This window comes from Lactuca virosa, chromosome 2, assembly GCF_052849685.1.
Source record: "Lactuca virosa cultivar CGN04683 chromosome 2, Lactuca_virosa_CGN04683_v6, whole genome shotgun sequence".
NCBI classification, from domain to species: Eukaryota; Viridiplantae; Streptophyta; class Magnoliopsida; order Asterales; family Asteraceae; genus Lactuca; species Lactuca virosa.
In genome coordinates this window covers 214,003,806-214,018,947 of record NC_136427.1, presented here as the reverse complement: position 1 = coordinate 214,018,947, position 15,142 = coordinate 214,003,806, and positions in this window count along the sequence as shown.

Below are 15,142 nucleotides of genomic sequence, written 5' to 3'. Positions count from 1 at the left end.
TCACGAATTTGTTTTATAATGATTCATAGATTTATAAAAATAGTTATTTTTGTATTTAAAACCCATAAGTTATAAAGTTTTGTATATTTTGACCCAATTATTTTATTATTAACATAATTGACCAAAAATATTAGTTTGACCTATTCAGCCCCTTATTTTGGTAAAGTTGGCAATTTTAGTCCTTTTTATAAAAAAAATGACATATTAGGTCCTTGAACTATTTTTCTTGACATTTTTTACCCAAACACTTATTTAAATAATGTTTTAAGTCCAAAAGTAAATTTTTAGAAAGTTTCAACCCTTTAGTTAAAAGACTTGCATTTTAATCCACACTTTTCGCAATTTTTACACTTTTTACCCAAAATCCAAAATCTTTGCATTTTCAATCCTTTTTAGCAAATAAGGTCATTTTAACACCAGAAATAGATTTATTTACTTTTCTACCCACTGTTTTGAGAAATTTACCATTTCAGCCCCCCTTAAACCATATTTTTTGCAACTTTGGGCCTATGGGTCGAAAAGCCCAATATTTTAGCCCAATAAGCTACAAATTTCATTTTTAGTCCTTTGAAAAACATAATGATAATAGAAACTTCCATTTTAACTGTCTTGACATTTTGAGCCTTGTAAAAACCGTAAATGACAACTTTTTCCCAAACTTTTGTTTATTTGACAAAAATAGTCCAATAATGAGTTTTATGTTGTAGTGTGTTATTTTAAAGCTTGTATAGTAGTTTATCTTGACATGTTAAGTGAAATATGACCTAGATCACATATTTTTCCTTCTTGAGCTATAGATCTCGAAATATCTTTCATTTTTAGCACATATTTACCACAAAAACACAAGAAATCACACATAACATACAAATACACATAGATCTTCACATTTTACTTGTATTCTCCCCCATAAATCATATGAAAACCGAAAATAGAGGGGTATGAACTCACATTTTACTTGTATTCTCCCCCATAAATCATGTGAAAGATATTTTTGGTCCTAGCAAGCCTCCTAGAGTTGATTTCGAACTTAAGAAGCTCTAGGAAGCAAAATCACCAAAACTTTGCTTAAAAGAGTGATATATCAAGAGAATGGAATGATAAAACTTGGAGGTGTAAAGACTTACCAAGAATGATGATTATCTTGTGAAAACCTCTTGAAACACAAGCAAAAGTTTTGAGAATTTTGGATGAAGAATATGGATGAGTCTTGAGAGAATTTGAGAGAGTTTGTTGTGATGTGTGTGTGTTTTGGTGAGCCTCGGCCGAGAGTAGAAGAAGAGAGGGAAGAGAGAGTGGTGAATGACTAGCTTGGATACATGTTGGGTCTTGCATGGGAGTATGAAGTGTAATAGTGAGGTGGCAACCTTAAAAGTCAACTCTTCTCCCTTTTTTGTAGTTGGGCCGAGAGAGAGAGAGAGAGAAGGGAAAGAAAGGCTTGGGCCTTTTGTGCTAGAGTCCATAATATGAAGCCCAAATTGATGGTTTTCGGCCCATTGGAGCCTTAGGGTAGTTTACGGCCCAAATTACATAAAAGAATGAGTTTTATGGCCCTATAGGGCTTATTGGATTTGTTATGGCCCAACAAGGCCCATTAAGGTAATTTATTTCATTTTAGGCCCATTATGGCCCAAAATGTTAAATTTTATGAAAGTGGGTTGAATTAGAGCCCAATTACGAGTTCTAAGCCCAAAATAGTCACATTGGAAGTTTATTGGCCCATTAGCCCCAATAAGGAAATCCTAATCCCTAATGGACTTAAACCGGGATTTCTAGGGTTTTCAACTTTACTTGATGAATCTAGGTTTGAATGTGCTTCCATAGGTTGAATTTCAAGCATAACATGAATTAGGGTTTACGAGTTTACAGTAGATAATGTTTACAAGAGTACAGAATTTCCTAGCTAGAATGCGAGTAGTGACATCATCCCCCCGTTAGAGGGAATTTCGTCCCGAAATTCTTTTTGAAGCTAGATTTGAGAATGCGAGAATAGGTGAGGGTACTTTTGCTTCATCTGGTCTTCGCGTTTCCATGTGAATTCCAGTCCACGTTTCACGTTCCACCAAACCTTCACTATTGGAATGCGGCTTTGCTTAGTACGTCTCACCTCCATGTCCATGATTTCAACTGGTTCCTCGATGAACAAGAGATTCTCGTTGATTTCGATTTCTTCTAACGGAATGACAAGATTTTCGTCGGATTAGCACTTCTTCAAATTGGAAACATGAAACACGGGGTGTACATTGCTAAGCTCGGCAGGTCTCTGCAGTCTATAAGCCACTGGACCAATTCGAGCAAGAATATCGAATGGTCCAATGTACCGTGGGTTTAGTTTTCCCCGTTTCCCGAAACGGATCACCCCTTTCCAGGGGGAGACCTTTAACAACACCCGATCCCCGACTTGAAATTCCAAGGGATTTCGCCGTTTATCAGCATAGCTCTTCTGTCGGTCGCGTGATGCTTGAAGTCGAGCTTTGATTTGTGAGGACAGATGGGATTGGATGGTTATTGGAAGAGTCTTCACACGACGATTGGAGTATTCTTTCTGACTCAAGGCATCAGCTACCACGTTAGACTTGTCTGGGTGGTACTTGATTTCGCACTCATAATCGTTTAGCAGCTCAACCCATCTTCGCTGCCTCATGTTTAACTCCTTTTGATTTAAAAGGTGCTGGAGACTCTTGTGGTTGGTGAAAATGGTGCACTTGGTACCATAAAGGTAGTGCCTCCAAATTTTCAAGGCGAAGACCACAGCTCCCAATTCGAGATCATGGGTGGTATAATTCACCTCATGTGTCTTTAGTTATCGGGATGCATAAGTTATCACCTTACCACGTTGCATGAGTACACAGCCTAAACCCTGATTCGAAGCATCGCAGTAAACTACGAAGTCCTCTGTTCCCTCTGGTAGTGATAGTACTGGTGCACTACAGAGAGCTCGCTTCAGAGTTCGGAAGGCAACCTCCTGCTTTTCTGTCCATTCAAATGGCCCGCCCTTTTGTGTAAGCATGGTAAGTGGGTTGGCTATTTTGGAGAAGTTCTGAATGAATCTCCTGTAATAGCCTGCGAGACCTAAAAATTGATGAATTTCTGTGGGTGTCGCTGGGACTGCCCATCCTTCAATAGCTTTGATCTTAGAAGGGTCCACATGTATCCCTTCTTGACTGAAAACATGACCCAAAAAGTTTACGCTACGGAGCCAGAACTCACACTTAGAGAGTTTTGCGTATAACTTTTCGGTCCGTAGGGTTTTTAAGATTTGTCGGAGATGTCCGCCATGCTCCTCTTCACTTCGAGAATAGACCAGGATATCGCCGATGAAAACGATGACAAAGTTGTCGAGGAAGGGTTGGCAGACTCAATTCATCAGGTCCATGAATGAGGTAGGGGCATTCGTTAGACCGAAGGGCATTATAAGGAATTCATAATGTCCATAACGGGTTCGGAAAGCGGTTTTGGGAATATCCTCTTCTCGGACCTTGAGCTGGTGGTAGCCGGACCGCAGATCTATCTTAGAGAAGTAATTTGCTCCCTGGAGCTGGTCGAACAGATCGTCGATTCGTGTAAGTGGGTAGCGATTTTTGATAGTGAGCTTATTCAGCTCTCTATAATCAATACACATCCTAAAGGATCCGTCCTTCTTCTTAACAAAAAGGACCGGAGCTCCCCAGGGTGAGAAGCTAGGTCGGATGAATCCTTTACTCAAGAGCTCGCTGAGTTGGCTTGACAGTTCTTCCATCTCCGCAGGAGCCAACCTATAGGTTGATTTGGCAATGGGCGTAGCTACCGGTACCAGGTCAATTCGAAACTCGACTTGTCTTTCTGGGGGTATCCCCGGATGATCTTCGGGAAAGACGTCCGGGAAGTCGCAAGCTACTGGGATGTCTCGAATATTGACCTCTTCCTTGGACTTATCCACTATGTGTGCCAGAAACGCCAAGTCCTTCTTTTGTAGATATTTTTGTGCCTTAATGCACGAGATAAGACAAAGGTTCGTACTGGGTTTGTCTCTGTATATAATTAGGGTTTCGTGATTAGGGAGATGAAGGCGAACGGCCTTCTCGCGACACATAATTTCGGCATGATGGGGGCTCAACCAGTCCATGCCGATAATCAGATCAAAACTCCTAATAGTTACAGGCATCAAGTTTATTTGAAAGGTATGCTGATTTAAAGTTAGGGTACATCCTACATAGATTTCCCCGGCTGATTCTGTTTTCCCATTAGCCATTTTCACCGTAAAGGTTTCATTAAGCTTTTGGGGTTGTTGTTTTAGCAAGTGTTTGAATTTGTTACTCACAAGGCTTCGCTCTGCACCGGTATCAAACAGGATGCATTCATATGAGTGGTTAAGGAGAAACGTACCGGTGACGACAGCGGGATCCTGAACCGCTTCTCCTTGTCCCATAGTCAGCACTCTTCCTGCTGCTTCTGTCGTCTAGGTGTTTGCATTGGGACAATTCCGTCTGAAATGTACGGTCTTCCCGCACCCATAATAGGTATAACTGGCTCCATCCTTTGTGTTGTTGTTGTTGTTGGGCATCTGGTTTTGTGGAAACTGGGTCCTACAATATTTTGCTGTATGGCCCTTCCGGTTGCATCTTGTGCACATCATCTCTCTGCATTCCCTGAGGTGATGGTAGTTACATTTGTTATACTTGGGAAGATTCCCTGTGTACTGCTTCGGAGTATTCAGTGTGGATGAGGCTTGTGACAACCCGGAAAAAAAAATTTGATTTTAAAGCCCAGTCAATCAACTCAAATGAGTGTCAAACTCATTAGTACTAAGTTCTAGCCCGGTTAAAGGTTTTTCTAAGGAGTTTCAGCCTAGTACACTTAAGGAATAAGTGTTGGAATTTATCTGCTAAAGGCCACAGTACAAGAATCAAGCCCTAAACTCCATCAAATGGAGTTTACGACCGTAAACATGGAGTTTATGGCCGTAAACTCATGTAGGCCGTAAACTCCTCCATATAAGTTCATTTCCTTCACTTTTCTTCATTCTTTCACTTTCCCTTCAAGAACACATGAGTTTTCTCTCAAGTATCATCCCGATCTTCATGCTTGATCTTCAAAAATCGTAAGTGTTCTTTCTATAGTTTGTTGATAATCCTTCTTAACTAGCTTCATCCTCATGATTCATCCATAAAAATCATGGTTTCTTAGATCTTCAAGTTTCACCAAGAACACCAAGAACACACACTAGTGATCTTGGCCAATATCAACCATTTCAAGCTTCTAGATCATAAGTACACTTCCCTATACTTCATATCTAGTTAGTATCCATGCTTAGAGGCTTGAAAACATCAAGAACACAAAATCAAAGGGAGTTTACGGCCGTAAACTCCCAAGACCGTAAACCCCTTTTTGGTGGCCATTAGGGCCATAAACCCTATAGGATGCAAGGCAAGTGACCCAGGACCCTTCCTTGATGTTTGAAGGACCTTAAACTTCACTCAAGTTCACAATGACCATGAGTTTATGGCCGTAAACCCCTTTGGGCCGTAAACTCATCAAAAGCCTCATTTCAGGTGGTCTTTCTCATACAAGTGTAGAACAAAAGTCCTTAAAGTTTCCCTAACTTTCAAACCAACACTTAACCATGTTTGACCATGAGTTTACAGCCGTAAACTCATAAGGAGTGGTCCATGGGCTGTAAACTCTACAATGGGGTGGAATGTTACCCCAATCACTTCCTAAGGCTTAGACTTGAAGATAGGATGCTTCCTTATGACCTTTAAGACTTCAAAACACAAAAGGGTAGAAGTACCATGAGTTTACGGCCATAAACTCCAAGGGAGTTGGTCCCTAAACCGTAAACTCATGTTAGTGCCATTTCACTTTCCTTTGTTGAATCACATGTGATTCCAACACTTGATCAAGGTGATTCCTAGTCCCGGAAGGTGTTTCCTTTTATATAGTTGTTTATAAACACTATATTCATGTCAATATGTGTCCTTATATGTCATTTAGGACCTATTGTGTCTCGGGACTTCATTCGTGGAACTTCTCATCCTTACACACATACCCATTTGAATCACCCACATCAGGTGAGTTCATACCCCGTAATGAATCTTTTAACTATTTTAACTGTTTAAGGGGGGGGGATACAAGTTGAACACAATGATAATTGTGTAAATGTTTGTTATAAACATCTTTCCAAAATGTTACTTATGTTATTTATAAGTTGTCAAAATATTTCAAAAACTCTTTTAAAGTTATGTTACTTTATAGTTGTACAAAACGCTGTTTTTAAAGTACAAGCATAACTTAGTAGATAAACGAGTCTTTTCAGTAACAGTCCAAATAGAACATTAGTAAACTATAATAGGTATAGTTTAGGAGAATGTTATTCATTACTTCTAGTACAATGAAGCACACAAAAAGTCAGTTCATACATGAAACAAACAATACCATACAGAACATATAGTGAAGAGAATCAAACAATACCATACAGAGAGAACGTACAATATACAGTACAAAACAAACAAGTTAGGTTGCTATAGCATGAGAACACTTACAGGATCTAATTATACCAATGAATCACTAACTCATTGTTTTAAACAAAAGGTGATAGTTATATTGGGTATACATGATCATATACTTTAATGTGAATTACACGGCTTGCAAGAATTTGCAGAGGTCGCGTTTGGTTCCCCTAATCTCCTGACAGAGAGAGCGTATAGTAAGGGTTCTAGCCTTCACATTATAACCGTAATAAAACAATTATGTTTTTAGGTTATTAGTACATCCGCATGTCATTATAAATGACAACTGTGTACTTACATTTCCCTTTTCTTTCATAAAGTGATAGTACCACTTGAAAGTCCAACCCAAACTATTTTCGAGTCAAGATAGTTATAAACTAGGGAAAATATACATTCTTACAATAGACAAACGGAACAGTCGAGTCTAGCACATAACAGAAGATGCCTTGGTAGAAGGATACGAGTAAAAGATAGAACCATAATGCTAGTCTTATGATTCCTTAATGTATACATAACAGGATATATATATATATATATATATATATATATATATATATATATATATATATATATATACCAATAGGGTCCGACAGGTAATAGGATGTGTGCTCTCCACTTCATTTCCTGTTCCTTGTTTGGTTGTGGGCTTGGAACGAATTCGCCCAATCTATTTTCTACCCGATTCTATATATATGTATGCTTAGTATACATTAAGTCATCATAAGGGTACTAGGTATGGGTCAGGTTATAGGACACAGAGTCAAAGCACAGTTTTTCTAGTACAAAACATACTTTCGGTACTTTTAGTATACAAAACTAGAAACTTCCCGGTAAAGTGTTTAATCCATTTTATTAAACCAGTACAATTTAAAAGACCTTAGGTGAGTAACTCTACAATATCTTAGTTTATACACCATGTTTATATATAAAACTAATACCCAATAGGTAGTTGGATGTGTGCTTTCGGCCTTAATTTCTATTCCTCGTTTGGTTGTGGAATTAGGGCAGATTCGCTCAATTAAGTTTCTATCCGATATTAGATTATATATAGCAGTATAAACTAAGCTATTATAAAAGTAATCAGTATGGTCGCCATTTTATTATAAGAAATAAGGGTTTTCTTAGAGAACTTCTTCATTAGATATAAAGGAAACATTACAACTAACTCCATGAGTAACAAGTGAATACACCAGGGTTATATATGACGATGATCTAACAACCAATGGAATGTGTGCTATCCGCCTTAATTTCTGTTCGTTGTTTGGTTGTAAGCTTAGGGCAGATGCGCACAATCGATTGTTTGTTTACTCTGAGTCTTATATAACTAGTACCCACTTAGTACCCATAGAAAGGGTTGTAGTGTCATTTTACTTAAACTTCCATCAAAGTAGGAAATATATGATTTTCTAGAGGAACAGGCGTACTTTTCAAAACAGAACTTACCGCTTACAACATTTTACATCTACATTTTTAATAACACTTTACAACTTACTTACAGCACTAAACTCTTATGAACTCACCAGCTTAATTGCTAATCAACTCTTTCAAATAACTTGTATTCTCAGGAGACTATTAGACAGGTGCTCGTGCTGGGGATTCAGAAGATGAAGCATTATAGCTTCAAGTCTTGTTTTGTTATTTGTGTATGAATTCTATGTTTTGTGAACACACACATTGTAAACACTTTCTTTGGAAATGAAATGGTTGTTCATTACTTGCTTACCATATACATATCTCGTGATACTAAACATGACGTCCTCCACCCCCGAACGATTCCGCCGTTCCGGTTTTGGGGTGTGACAAGGCTGGAGCATGTGGTGCTGTGGTAGCTTGGGTTGCTGCATGGACAGTCACTGTCTGTTGCTTCTTAGATGATTATGAGTTCTGTTTACCTCTTCTCTTGTTGTTCTTCCCTTTCTTATTCTCTTCTTCCTTCTTAACATCCGCTTCCACAATCTTAACACTCTTCTTGCTGCCATGATCATACAGTTTCTTGGCCAATCTTTTGGCACTATCAAACGTCTCAGGGTTTGCCGCAATGACATGCCCTTGGATAGGTGCAGTCAATCCCCAGATGAACCTCTCAATCTTTTTCCCTTCTGAGGTGATCATACCCGGACACAGAAGGGATAGCTCGCTAAACCTGGATATGTATGCTTTGATGTTGGAGTTCTGAACTGTCAAGTTCCACAATTCTTGTTCCATCTTTTGTATCTCGCCTCTAGGGCAGTATTCTGCCAACATCATTTCCTTCAGTTCTTCCCAGGGCATTGCGTTTGCTACTGGAAGGGTCATGGCTTCGATGTGACCATTCCACCATGAAAGAGCTTGATCAACAAAGGTACATGTTGCGAACTTGACCTTGCACCCATCTGGACACCCGCAAATTTCAAAGACGGATTCAATTTTCTCAATCCACCTCTTTAGGGCTATGACACCTCCCGTTCCATTAAAGGTTCATGGCTTGGTGTTGGTAAAGTCTTTGTAAGAGCATGTCTTGGTAGGTCCTTGATTTATTCCGTTGTTTGAACTTCCAACTCCCTGCCCGTTTCCTCCGCCATTGTTCCCTTGGTAGATTTGCGCCATGGCTGCTGTGACTGCAGCAGATACAGCGGCTTGAAACGCAGCTGAGTTGACTTCCGATGGTGTCGGTGGTTGGTTATTTCCGCGGTTTGGTCTCTGAGGCATCTTGATGTTACGGAACAGAAAGATGTTGAGTATGTATTGTTTTTAAGTTGAGAATTTCGTGAATCGATTTTTTTTTGTATCTAATTGTTCCCATATATTTACACCAAACAATAATAGTATAAAACACATAACAGGTCACAACATCACCATAAAACACATAATATTTTTCACTAATAATATCCGTACTTTGATACATGAAAATTTGCTCGAAAGAGCATACATAGAGGTACAAAGTTCGACAGCATAACGACTCTATGAGTAGTGTAATCACTTAAACATGGAGTCAGTACTACAGAATATAGCGAACATAAGAGAACATAGCACTAGTAGGGAAGTATACTGGTCCGAAGTGTTCTGAGATGCGTCGGGTGGTGGGGCTGATGGTGTGGATGCGCCCTGAAGATGCGCCACCTGACGTTCTGTGGCTCGTAGTCGATCCTTCCACATCGCTTGACGTACCTAAAATTTATGGATTACTTCTTGAGTTTCTCGCTCCGCCCGGGCCACTACGGCTCGCATCGTATTCAGTTGCTCGGCCGTGTCCTGGGCCAGGTCGCCAGTGTTCCGAAATCGTCTCACCATGACAAGAAGTGCTCTGTCAGCTGGTCCTCCCTCCCTAAGTCATAGAACTGGCGAGCCATGCCAAACGGGGGTCGTTGTCCCTATTGTATGCTCCATCTCCAACTATCGATACCCCAGGGAGGGGTAGGGCCATTAGGGCCCATCCGGTGAGCTGGCACCCTCACTGGGTATGGGGGGTTGATGACTACAGACTCAGTGTCCGAATCATCGCTGCTGTCACCAGCCGACTCTTCCTCTTCAATGTCTGCCACAGGTTCTGCAGGTCCATCTTCGATTTCCTCTTCCGGTTCCGCTTCTTCCATGGGATCCTCTTCAGGCTCCTCGTCAGATTCCTCTAGCCATCCGTTATTCCCATGATTGGGGAAATACGGATCTCCAAGGAGATGGAACCCAACTATACTGTCTGCAAAGGGGGGGGGGGTATATCAATAAACTATTATTAATCCTAAAATATTTTTAGTTGTTATAAAAATTGGGTTGATGCATTCTTCTTGTTTAACAATAGGGTATGCCTTGGGTTTACTGACCATCGTGATCGTTCCAGGGCATGTGATAGTTGTATTATGAAGAAATGTAGTTGATCAGGCTACTTTCATCCCTAATACAACTGTGAACAATCCTAGCTTAACCGAGATGTCAGGTTCTCCCAATCGTCTTATTCGATTTGTTATTATGTTCATTTTTCTAAGTCGCACAAATAAGAGTGTTTATTAGCACATTTTATTTGTTTTGTTCAGAGTTAGTTTCTCGCTCCGCCCGGGCCACTACGGTCAAGATATATAATGTTGGTGAGTTCATAAGTGTGTTTGATGTAAAATAGTTTATGTCGTTTGTAAAACCCAGAAAATCCGATATTTTCTGTATTAAGACTTTTCTTGAAAATGTTGTGATGATCCTGTAAGTATATGCGTGAATGATTTAAAAACATGAATAAATGAGAAGTTTTGCATTATAGTTTTTGAAAGTACAAATGAGCAAGATTGGTTTCCCCAGAAAACCCGATGTTTTCCGATAAAAGTTATGATGGTTTTACGTTATTGTATCGTCACATCGAATGAATATGATTTCCCTTGATTATTTAAATGATATCAGATTTCTACGTGAGTCGTTATAACCATGCATGATAATGACTAGTTCGTCTGTCTTGGCATTCTAATGAACACCGAAATTGATCTTAAGATTTTGTCACCCTAGACTGACCGAGTCTAACTGTAGCGAACAGCTTAGGTGTGGGGGAGTCACCCCCGTATAGATCTATACACAAACTCTCGCTCTCCCTCTAGGAGACTTTGATTACAACTACAGACTACGACCGACACTTACTGGTGTCACCCGTTATTACTCACTTAACCCACATGAATTTGATTAACATTGATTAATGATCTGATTTTAGTTTACTTGAAGAGAAGGTAAGCCTAATAGACGAGGAGAAGAGGACTACTAGGCCCTACTAATTTCGTATGTTATTTGAGGCTGTCGAGTATACGAAAAGCGCGTTGGCCCATTTCACATATGATTTATTTGGACCTTACTAGTAATGCTAATGGGCCACTGAGGCCCAATAGCATGTAAAAACCATTGAGGGTCCCTTAAGCATGTAATTGGGTCACAGGAGGCCCAATAACATGTATTATTTATGTTGGGCCCAAAAGTCATGTTAATGACTCACGAAGGCCCAATAAGCATGATTAGAATCTCTCAAGCCCAACCATTAGAATGTTTACTTGTTTTGTATAGTATTAATGTTGCGAGTTGACCTATTCAGCCCCTTATTTTGGTAAAAATCACGAATTTGTTTTATAATGATTCATAGATTTATAAAAATAGTTATTTTTCTATTTAAAACCCATAAGTTATAAAGTTTTGTATATTTTGACCCAATTATTTTATTATTAACATAATTGACCAAAAATATTAGTTTGACCTATTCAGCCCCTTATTTTGGTAAAGTTGGCAATTTTAGTCCTTTTTATAAAAAAAATGACATATTTGGTCCTTGAACTATTTTTCTTGACATTTTTGACCCAAACACTTATTTAAATAATGTTTTAAGTCCAAAAGTAAATTTTGAGAAAGTTTCAACCCTTTAGTTAAAAGACTTGCATTTTAATCCACGCTTTTCGCAATTTTTACACTTTTTAGCCAAAATCCAAAATCTTTGCATTTTCAATCCTTTTTAGCAAATAAGGTCATTTTAACCCCAGAAATAGATTTATTTACTTTTCTACTCACTGTTTTGAGAAATTTACCATTTCAGCCCCCCTTAAACCATATTTTTCGCAACTTTGGGCCTATGGGTCGAAAAGCCCAAAATTTTAGCCCAATAAGCTACAAATTTCATTTTTAGTCCTTTGAAAAACATAATGTTCATAGAAACTTCCATTTCAACTGTTTTGACATTTTGAGCCTTGTAAAAACCGTAAATGACAACTTTTTCCCAAACTTTTGTTTATTTGACAAAAATAGTCCAATAATGAGTTTTATGTTGTAGTGTGTTATTTTAAAGCTTGTATAGTAGTTTATCTTGACATGTTAAGTGAAATATGACCTAGATCACATATTTTTCCTTATTGAGCTATAGATCTCGAAATATCTTTCATTTTTAGCACATATTTACCACAAAAACACAAGAAATCACACATAAGATACAAATACACATAAATCTTCACATTTTACTTGTATTCTCCCCCATAAATAATATGAAAACCGAAAATAGAGGGGTATGAACTCATCTATGCTTAGTTGCTTCGGTTTTGAAGATGGTGTGAAGGAGATTTTTGGTCCTAGCAAGCCTCCTAGAGTTGATTTTGAACTTAAGAAGCTCTAGGAAGCAAAATCACCAAAACTTTGCTTAAAAGAGTGATCTATAAATAGAATGGAATGATAAAACTTGGAGGTGTAAAGACTTACCAAGAATGATGATTATCTTGTGAAAACCTCTTGAAACACATGCAAAAGTTTTGAGAATTTTGGATGAAGAATATGGATGAGTCTTGAGAGAATTTGAGAGAGTTTGTTGTGATGTGTGTGTGTTTTGGTGAGCCTCGGCCGAGAGTAGAAGAAGAGAGGGAAGAGAGAGTGGTGAATGACTAGCTTGGATACATGTTGGGTCTTGCATGGGAGTATGAAGTGTAATAGTGAGGTGGCAACCTTAAAAGTCAACTCTTCTCCCTTTTTTGTAGTTGGGCCGAGAGAGAGAGAGAGAAGGGAAAGAAAGGCTTGGGCCTTTTGTGCTAGAGTCCATAATATGAAGCCCAAATTGATGGTTTTTGGCCCATTGGACCCTTAGGGTAGTTTACGGCCCAAATTGCATAAAAGAATGAGTTTTATGGCCCATTAGGGCTTATTGGATTTGTTATGGCCCAACAAGGCCCATTAAGGTAATTTATTTCATTTTAGACCCATTATGGCCCGAAATGTTAAATTTTATGAAAGTGGGATGAATTAGAGCCCAATTACGAGTTCTAAGCCCAAAATAGGCACATTGGAAGTTTATTGGCCCATTAGGCCCAATAAGGAAATCCTAATCCATAATGGACTTAAACCGGTATTTCTAGGGTTTTCAACTTTACTTGATGAATCTAGGTTTGAATGTCCTTCCATAGGTTGAATTTCAAGCATAACATGAATTAGGGTTTACGAGTTTACAGTAGATAATGTTTACAAGAGTACAAAATTTCCTAGCTAGAATGCTAGTTGTGACACCAAGCTAGACTCCGACCAGATCGATCATCCAATCTCTCCTTTCAGAAAGTACTACATCAAGTTTGCTCCTCTTCATCCAAATGATGATCCTCAAACGATCATCAGAACTGAGCGAGAAATATTGAAGATATTCTATTCTGTTAACGCACGTCCTCAAAAAGAAGTGTGGTCTCAGAAGTGAATAACAAAGATCTCTGGTTTCGGAAGCAAGGTTCAAAGCAAATTCGACCTGAATTGCATGTTGTACAGATATCATGTATCTAAGAACAAAGAAGCTACCATCACAATCACGGACGCAGACTTTCAATCCATCAATCCCAATGATATTCTCACAATTGTTGCTCACTTCCGAACTCGCCAAAAGGGTCAATTAAGCATCGGAGCTTATAGTGCTGCGATAAACTTCTTGAAGGATTATGTAGCGGAATTCTACATATCCGACATCTAGTTTTCACACTTGTTTGGAACGAATAAAGTGTTGGCAAAAATTTCATGTGTACTCCCTGAAGCCCAAATTCTAGCAGAAGGTCCGATTGAAGAACCGGAACTCGGATACATCTATCTGAGAAAGAAGACCAACAGTAAAGAATTCTTCTGAGTCATGGATAAGAATCTCGTTCCTTCAACCGTTCTACAAAAGTTCATCACCAATGCTGCCAAGAGTGATGCTCTGGAGCATGTGAAGAATAAGTTTATCAATCATCTCAAGTGGTATGTAGAAGTCTGAAGTTGGTTATACAGTCCTTACCTCTTCATATCTGAAGATGCCAACTAATTTGACTGATTGCTAAGTTCACTTAGGGGATTGTTGATACATGAAAAGTGAACCTATAACAATCCGAAGTCAACCTGTGTCCGAGATGTGATGAGTTCCGAAGTGAAGATCAATTATGAGATGAAGATATTCAGAAGTCAAAAAGTTTGTACTAGCATTAATTGCATTTTGTCTTTATCTTGATGTAACAGTTCCTTGGACAAAATCGTGTGTATCTTTTAAGTGACAGTTTGTCAAACACTTACTAGTATCAAGTCCTTAGAATGTTTTAGTGGTTTGTACCAAGTTCCTCCTTTACTATTTAAGGAGTGAATGTTTCTTATGTAATCATCTAAGTATTAATCCAAGAATAGAACTCGATATTCTCTTCACATCAATCTATTATCTCTTACAATTCAAAATTCTTTCATTTACATTCTTCTTTTCTTAAATAGTCTTTGCATTAATTATACTCAAGTTTACTTCATTTATTACTGGAATACTTTGTTGATTGTTTATCTTCAAGTCTTAACTGGTTTACCAAACTCGACTGGAACTACATATTAAGAGCAAACATTGATCTGAAATATTAAATCAAGGTTTGAGAATTCACACCTTGTCCTTGCGCATTGATTCTTGTTCTCATAGTAGATGAAATTGAAAGCCATATTCATCAAAATCTCTAAACATTGGTTGCCTTATATGACTTAAACTAGCCAAGGACTCCCCTAGGAGGTGTAGTCAAACAGTTGCTTAGACAGTTCATCCGGTAAGGAAATTCTTCTAGATGAATGTTAAATTAGGATCTGTGAGGATCGGTTAGGATTGGGTAGATGGTCTTAGGATAGGTTTTATATTTACACCTGATATATGTCTTGTAGGAATGATCTTTTATCATTAAATTTTATGGACTTGAAAACCCTATTTA